The sequence below is a fragment of the Bison bison genome, unplaced genomic scaffold, assembly GCF_000754665.1.
Source record: "Bison bison bison isolate TAMUID 2011002044 unplaced genomic scaffold, Bison_UMD1.0 scf7180017864387, whole genome shotgun sequence".
In the NCBI taxonomy this organism is placed as follows: domain Eukaryota; kingdom Metazoa; phylum Chordata; class Mammalia; order Artiodactyla; family Bovidae; genus Bison; species Bison bison.
In genome coordinates, this window is record NW_011494959.1 from 2,648,651 (window position 1) to 2,656,724 (window position 8,074).

The 8,074-nt window shown below is 37.5% G+C and overlaps 1 pseudogene; it reads right to left on the reverse strand.

Annotated features, from left to right (window-relative positions):
* Positions 1 to 1,322, reverse strand: part of LOC105001965 — a 1,678-nt pseudogene extending 356 nt beyond the window's left edge.
* Positions 1,323 to 8,074: the final 6,752 nt, after the last annotated feature.

Consider the following 8,074-nt stretch of genomic DNA (forward strand, 5'->3'; position numbering starts at 1 on the left):
AGCTCCTCCTTACAGTCAGCAATTCTTGCCCAGTTAATGCATATGAAGCATGGATGAGCTTGAATGTCTCCAGCATCTCCAAGACCAGCTCCAAGACAAGAAGCAGCATTTCTTTTCAGTGGCTTTTTAATCAGATCTCTGGCTTCTTGTATGAGGTAAGAAAATCGAGTTTACACTTGAGGACATTTCTTTCTCTTCTCCCAAGTTAAGGAGATGCTCCAGTCAACATGTCCTATATTAACGCTCCCCAATTCCACCAATCCCCAGCTCTACTATGGCCACTTCTCATCAATATTTCAGGGGTTATCTATACTACTGTTCCACAAAATGTGTGTGTGACTGTTCCACCATGAATACATTTTTTGAATAGTCCAAATTCTTAGTTCCCATGACCTTGTGAATAAGTATGACTTTCTCTGGCTTCAGGTGTCTGTAGATAGTCACTTTTTGATGTAAATGTCCAAAAGCCATGGGGATTTCTGCCAATAAAGCAGGTTGTGTGTTACATAAATATTTCCTCTTTTTTTCTAATTGCATAAATAATTCTCCTCTGCTGAGATACTCAAGGATGAAGTAGAATTCTCCACCAGTCAGAAAAGCATAAATTAAATCCACAATGAAGAGATGCTTTACTTTCTCCAGAATATTCCATCCTGATTTTTGTGTGAGCTATATCTTTAGCACTTTTTTTGTTGTTGTTACTCTCATTGTTTTCTTAAGCACCTTCATGGCAAATATTTTCTGGGTTTTTGTTTCTGTTGTTTTTCATACCTGAAAACCTTTCATAGGTCCCTATACCAAGGACTGCTGCTGCAGCTGCTGCTGCTAAGTCGCTTCAGTCGTGTCTGACTCTGTGCAACCCTATAGATGGCAGCCCACCAGGCTCCCCCGTCCCTGGGATTCTCCAGGCAAGAACACTGGAGTGGGTTGCCATTTCCTTCTCCAATGCATGAAAGTGAAAAGTGAAAGTGAAGTCGCTCAGTCATGTCCGACTCTTAGCGATCTCATGGACTGCAGCCTAGTAGAGTGGGGTGCCATTGCCTTCTCCGATACCAAGGACTAATGTAACTCAAAACATCCCGGCTAGAATTTTTCTGTCCCTCTGTCCACAGTAGTTTCTGAGATTTCAAGTTTCTCACAACACTCCATGCCAAGGGCATATGGTCCAATGACCCCATAGTTCATGTTTTCATTTAACTGATCTCTCTCCTTTAGCTCATCCTTAGAGCCTATATCCTCTGGCTGGTCCAGGCTATTTCAGACACTCCTGACATGTCCTCAGTTTCCCTGTTTCAGAAGTCTGGTGCTGGGTAGGAAGCCATCTCAGGTCCTTTATGACCTCAAGGGCTGAACCCTCCACCTCTGTAGCCATTACGAGCTATATGGCCTATCATCTATCTATCTATCTATCTATATTTAAACCATCTATCCTTTGCCTAAGAGAAGGTAAAGTTAACACAGAGACTAATGAACAGACTAGGCAAAAAAACAGGTTCAGTCCATGATCTCTACTTGAAATGACTACACAACAACATACTTTCTGAATAGAAAAAAGCACAAATATAGCACTTTGCAAGGGACTATTTTGGCTGTCAATGGGAAACAGAGTGGCTCAGATGGTAAAGAATACAGCTGCAATGCAGGAGACCTGGGTTTGACCCCTGAGTTGGGAAGATCCCCTGGAGAAGAAAATGACAACCCACTCCAGTATTCTTGCCTGGAGAATTCCATGGACAGCGGAGCCTTGTGGGATTCAGTCCATGAGGTTGCAAAGAGTTGGACACGACTGAGCAACCAACACTTTCACTTTCTTTATGGGAGATAGGAAGAAGGTGGAAAGTAAGATAGTCCCCAAGCAGTCCTACAATCTGAGCACTCCATCCTACCTACATCCTCTGGCCCAGAAATCCATGCTTCTTCAGATACTGTCAAGAATTCGCCAAACTGTTACTCAAATTAAAATAAAATAGCTACAGATGAGACATTTTCAGAACACGAATTTTGTCATTTACTTAAGAATCTCTAAAGTAAAGAATATGAGTGTGTCTAATTGCCCACCAGAAGCAAAAAATCATCGCTGCCAATTTTGAGAAATGCAAACATTTTTAGCAAAATTCGTGTTTGGATGCTTATTTCATCTGAAAGTTGTAACTACTTAAAAAGTATTTATGCAAATGTATTGACATACACCTTTAAAATTTCTCTATTTCTTTATGTTCAGTTCACTTCAGTCGCTCAGTTGTGTCTGACTCTTTGTGATCCCATGGACTGCAGCATTCCAGGCTTCTTTGTCCATCACCAACTCCCAGAGCTTACTCAAACTCTTGTCCATCAAGTCGGTGATAGCATCCAACCATCTCATTGTCTGTCGTCCGCTTCTCCCGCCTTCAACCTTTCCCAGAATCAGGGTCTTTTCCACTAGGTCAGTTCTTTGCATCAGGTGGCCAAAGTATTGGAATTTTAGCTTTGGCATCAGTCCTTCAAATGAATATTCAGGACTAATCTCCTTTAGGATGGACTGGTTGAATCCCCTTGCAGTTCTAAGGGACACTCACAGTTTAAAGCATCAATTCTTTGGCCCTCAGCTTTCTTTATGGTCCAACTCTCACATCCATATGTGACTACTAGGAAAACCATAGCTTTGACTAGACAGACTTTTGTTGGCAAAGTAATGTTTCTGCTTTTTAATATGCTGTCTGATTTGGTCATAGCTTTCTTCCAAGGAGCAAGCATCTTTTGATTTCATGGTTGAAGTCATCATTTGCAGTGATTTTGGAGCCCACAAAAATAAAGTATCTCACTGCTTCCGTTATTTCCCCATATATTTGCCATGAAGTGATTGGACCATATGCCATGATCTTTGTTTTCTGAATGTTGAGCTTTAAGCCAACTTAGTCACTCTCCTCTTTCACTTTCATCAAGAGGCTCTTTAGTTCCTCTTCTATGTTTCTTTACATAAGATTATTTAAAGGAGAGAAACAAGGTATGTGATATTTATGTATGTGACCTGTTGAGACAGACACCACAGTTTTGAAATCTGGCCCAAAGCCTTATCAGCTGTGTCCCTGAGCTTATTTCTTCCCACAGGGCTGTAGTTTTCTCATCTGTAGAAAAGATTAATAATGATTCCTACTCCATCAGTTCAGTTCAGTTCATTCATTCAGTCATGTCCGAATCTTTGCAACCCCATGAATTGCAGCACGCCAGGCCTCCCTGTCCATCACCAACTCCCAGAGTTCACTCAGACTCACGTCTATCAAGTCAGTGATGCCATCCAGCCAGCTCGTCCTCTGTTGTCCCCTTCTCCTCTTGCCCCCAATCCCTCCCAACATCAGAGTCTTTTCCAATGAGTCAACTCTTCACATGAGGTGGCCAAAGTACTGGAGTTTCAGCTTTAGCATCATTCCTTCCAAAGAAATCCCAGGGCTGATCTCCTTCAGAACAGACTGGTTGGATCTCCTTGAAGTCCAAGGGACTCTCAAGAGTCTTCTCCAACACCACAGTTCAAAAGCATCAATTCTTCAGCGCTCAGCTTTCTTCACAGTCCAACTCTCACATCCATACATGACCACTGGAAAAACTATACCCTTGATTAGACGGACCTTTGTTGGCAAAGTAATGTCTCTGCTTTTGAATATGCTATCTAGGTTGGTCATAATTTTCCTACCAGGGAGTAAGTGTCCTTTAATTTCATGGCTGCAGTCAACATCTGCAGTGATTTTGGAGCCCCCCTAAATACAGTCTGACAGTTTCCACTGTTTCCCCATCTATTTCCCATGAAGTGATGGGACCAGATGCCATGATCTTAGTTTTCTGAATGTTAAGCTTTAAGCCAACTTTTTCACTCTCCACTTTCACTTTCATCAAGAGGCTTTTTAGTTCCTCTTCACTTTCTGCCAAAAGAGTGGTATTATCTGCATATCTGAAGTTATTGATATTTCTCCAGGCTATCTTGATTCCAGCTTGTGCTTCTTCCAGCCCAGCGTTTCTCATGCCATACTCTGCATATAAGTTAAATAAGCGGGGTAACAATATACAGCCTTGATGTACTCCTTTTCCTATTTGGAACCAGTCTGTTGTTCCATGTCCAGTTCTAACTGTTGCTTCCTGACCTGCATACAAATTTCTCAAGACACAGGTCAGGTGGTCTGGTATTCCCGTCTCTTTCAGAATGTTTCACAGTTTATTGTGATCCACACAGTCAAAGGCTTTGGCATAATCAATAAAGCAGAAATAGATGTTTTTCTGGAACTCTCTTGCTTTTTTGATGATCCAGCGTATGTTGGTGATTTGATCTCTGGTTCCTCTGCCTTTTCTAAAACCAGCTTGAACATCAGAAAGTTCATGGTTCACGTATTGCTGAAGCCTGGCTTGGAGAATTTTGAGCCTTACTTTACTAGCGTGTGAGATGAGTGCAATTGTGTGGTAGTTTGAGAATTTCTTGGCATTGCCTTTCTTTCCTACTCCATAGGCTTGTCCAAATGACACAGGTTACTATATATCATGTATACAAAACAATACTTTCATAACAGGATTACTCAGTATCTATAATCTATAATACTAAGTCAAAAACAGATTTTTATATCTTGATATATATATTACCAAACCATCTTTTACAGATGAGGCGTGTTTTCATCACTTGCTTCATCTGATGAAATATGAAAGACTATTTTTCCAACATTCTTAACATCTCTTATATACTCATTTTTATCGTTTTCTGACATATGGTAGGAAGTACTACTGTGCTCAAATTTGCAGTTCTTGATTATTAGTAACTTTCTTCTCACAACTTTTTCTTTTTATTTTTTTCTCTTTCTGTTCTTTACCCATTTAGGGGTCATTTATATGTGTTTTAAAAATAATCAGGTAAAAACTTTCTAAATTAGTAATCGTACATAAGCATTCATAAAAGACAAATATTTTGAAAACATTTTCTTCTACAATTTTTTCTGATGCTTTATTTTTGTCATGAAGTTTGTACTATATACTTTTTATTTATGATCTCTTTTCCTTTGCATTATTGATTTTATGCTTTAATATAATCTTATCTCAAAGGAAAAAAAACATTCTCATGTCTAGTTTATAGTTTCATTTTTTCAAAATTAATTACTTTGATGTTCTGGAATGTACGCCACAATACAACATGAGACTGGGTTATACCTTGATTGTTTTCTTTTTTTTTTTTTTCTCGTTTCATCCATGATATTTTACATGTTTCAATGCCATTTTCCCAAATCTTCCCACCCTCTTCCTAGTTAACCTAGTACCACGAGTCTCCTGACATTTTATGTATTCATTATCATTTGTTTCTGTCTTATCTTAACTGTACCATTAAATTGCCTATCACTTGTGTCAGTTCTAGAGGCAAAATTGATCTTTTTTTCATTTTTGAATGTATATGTAAATTGAAAACTGTACTGGAGTAATTTTCCCCTCTTCTTTCTTTCCACCTACTTTCATATTCCTTCCTTGCAACAAGATTCTGAGTATGTTTCCTAGTCTTGTCCATTCTGATCTTATCTGAAGTCTTCTGGAGGATTTCCTGAAAGGTATATCTTCCTGATTAAAAAGAAAGGAAAAAATGACTAAGAGAAAGTCACCTTTTTATTTTCTGGATTGGACTTGGTCATGTGAGTATGTGATGCCTGATCTATAGGATTGTTGTGAACAAGAGAATACTATGAAGATGACCTAGAATGGTTGAGAAGCTGAGGTACATTCAATATAACCCTTGAACCTACTGCTCCAGACATTTTTTTCATGTTTTTATTTTTTAATGAATGCTCTTTTTAAAAGACTTTTTAAAATTCAGGTCATTTTACTGAATTTGTATGTTTATTTTTTGGTCAGGAGGCATGAACCAGGGATGAAACCTGCATGCCCTGAAATGGAAGGCAAAGTCTTAACTGCTGGACTGCCAGGGAAGTCCCAGACATCTTTTGATACTGGATAATTAAAGTCAATAATAATAATATATCTTGTTTCTAAAACCTTCTAGCTGTTATATTTTCTCTAGAGATATCACTGAATTGACATGTCTTTATTAAATCAGTGATGAATTTGATTTTCTTTCCCTGATTCCTACCAAGTAGAAACCTAACGTCAACAATCAGTTCCTCTGAATCTCTCCCCTATTTTTCTCTCAGCCTCATCTCTGGCTACTTATCAATGGAGCTACATATTCAGGTTCCCTTGCTTTACCCAAGATGATAGTTCTGTATCCTATTCAATCAATCCTAGCTAGAACATCTTTGCTACTCATGCCCTTTTATTGAAATTCTTTCTTGTCTTCAAGCAGTCATGAATTACAAGAATCATGAACATGCCTTCTCTTGTCACAACTAAAATATGATGCCTCTTTATTCTGAACACCAACAACAGTTGGCTTATATCATTGAAATGGCAAGTTTCCACATGAGAATTAAAACCATTTACAGCCCCACAGCTTGTTTTTTACACTAACATGAATTTAATATTCTGTTGCCTGCAATTAACATGAATTGAATACTCCAGAAAAAATTTATCCATGGAAATGAAGTTATAGTAATTTTATTCATTGCTTTAGGAACTTACTAAAAATCTGTTTATCTGAACAATGGACTATGCTACTTACTCATAGCTCCTTCTCAGAATAATATTTAGCTGAACAAATAAATCTTTACTTTTCAAGATTCACTTAAAACCTTTCTCTCCCTGTGCCCACCAATCTTAAATTATTACAGAACAAATTTTGCCCAGTCCCAAACAGTGTTGGGAAACAGAATTAAAAACAAAGTCTCCCAACCCAGAAATTCTTTCCACAGAGGTAGTAGAGAAAAAGAACAGGTTTATCATTGAGTAAACATTAATTAAACCAGAGTGTGATGTTCATTACAAGCAATCTGCTAAGAGATTTCAAAGACAAAGATAAGTCTCACACTTTTACACAAGCATGCAGATACGACCTATTACTTACAGGTTTTCAAGATAAGTGATAAGTAGTCCTCAAGTCAGAGAATTGACAGCACCATTTATCACACATAGTTCATTTTAGCTTTGACTTATTACGCTGATCTCCATCTGTGTGAATTAATTAGCTTTATTCAAAAGACAAACAAACTTATCATATATTTATGATAGGAAGTAGTTTAGCATCTCAGAGTGAAATGCCCACAGAAATAGGGCATCCTGTCTTCCCAAAGAGACTGGGAGTTAGGGGTGCTATCTCTCTTGACGATTACATTTCAAAGAAACAATCTTCAAGTTTTTGAGAAAGACATCCCTAGGCTATAAACCAACAAAATGCCAATCTAGTCTTCAAAAGGATTTATATACATTTCAAAGAGAGAAGAAGGTACTTAAAATTATAAATTTCTAAAGTGAATCCTCAAAGAAAAAGGAGAAAAGTGAAATTTCCAAAACCTTCTGAATATATTGCCATTGATGTCTCCTTTCTGAGACCCTCAGAAGACTGTCAATACAAGGGCTCCCCACTACTGAAGTAATACACTTGGCTTCGGGTTATCCATAGGTTATCATGGAGGTGACATTTTTGGGGACCTAGAAAAAAGACACCTATTATCTTATAATGATTTTTGAAACTACTACATATCTTCTACTAGACTATAAGCTACCAGAGTGTAAAAAAACTATGTAAATTTATGTTTTATTTTTCTTTTCTCTATGGCTAGTAGAAGATCCTATATTCATTTGAGTCTTCACTGAAACATCACATTTTCTTTCATGGTTTCAACAGTATCTCATCCATTTTATGATGTAAGTAGGACAAAATTAACTGGTTTTCCTCTGCAGATAATTATATAATTCTCTCTTACTCTGAACATAATTTAATGTAAGAATAATATTTGTCCTTTAATATAAACAGAAAAAATGACTGAAACAAGCAATTACAAAATGCCTGCCATAAAAATTAGTATTATTTTATAATATCAGTGGTAGAATATAGGCAAATGGCACTATTTAAACAGACAGAAATTACTAGGTTTCCTAATGGATTGTTACAGTCACTTCTTATTCATTAATGTGTCTCTTCTTATTCTGATCCTCCTGATTTTTGGCTGACTCTCCATTTGTT